Source organism: Halyomorpha halys, unplaced genomic scaffold (genome assembly GCF_000696795.3).
Source record: "Halyomorpha halys isolate HHAL.00 unplaced genomic scaffold, Hhal_1.1 Scaffold182.1, whole genome shotgun sequence".
Taxonomy (NCBI): Eukaryota; Metazoa; Arthropoda; class Insecta; order Hemiptera; family Pentatomidae; genus Halyomorpha; species Halyomorpha halys.
Genome location: NW_027113601.1, coordinates 158,652 through 159,459, shown reverse-complemented (window position 1 = coordinate 159,459; position 808 = coordinate 158,652).

The window sequence follows — 808 nt, the reverse complement described above, 5'->3', positions numbered from 1 at the left end:
TGAAAGTTCTCAGTTGGCAGCAGAACATCATAGTTATCAGCCCTAACGAATCCCTGCAAAGTGGGACGAAACGTTGTTTAACAATAAATAGATTTTTTTTTACTATTATGATACCTTTATTGACTGCCACCCGGACTATCTTCCTACAATTTACTTAATTTTAGTATTATTCTTCTCATGCAGCCTTTTTCTTCTTATAATCCTTAAACAATTCATGCCTGTCAACACTATTTATGTATCCATAATGTCAGTTATTTTCTTATCATTCTATACATCCTTTTATTCACTGGTCGTTATCTTGTTTTTTGTTCTTAGCCCTGATGAAGGCTAGAAATTCTGGCCGAAACGTTGGCACTAATAAATAAGTTTTACATATCTGTGCTCTTCACTAACCGCAACCCCAACCATCTTCTCCTCATATATATTAATTTATTTAATTATAATCAAATTTTAATTGTATAATTATCAATTTGTTTTCCATCCATCTACGTATTTTTAGTATAAAGCTATTTATAATAATTGGTAATGTATTTATATTTTATTTGATGCAAATATAGTGCTCTTGGTCATTCTATAAAGTGTTTTGTTTTTCTTTTCTATCGACCTCCAGCAAACGAATTATCCGCAATACTTATTTTTTTCTGTTACTATATTGGTTAAAAATAAAAGTAATAATTATTAATTCCAGTTCTGTAGCACATAAATCATGAAAGTCATTTCTAGGGTACACAGCTGAACTATTTAAAATTTTTATGGTTTTAAATGGCTGGAAGCTAAAATATACCAAATGGCTGGAAGCTAAAATATA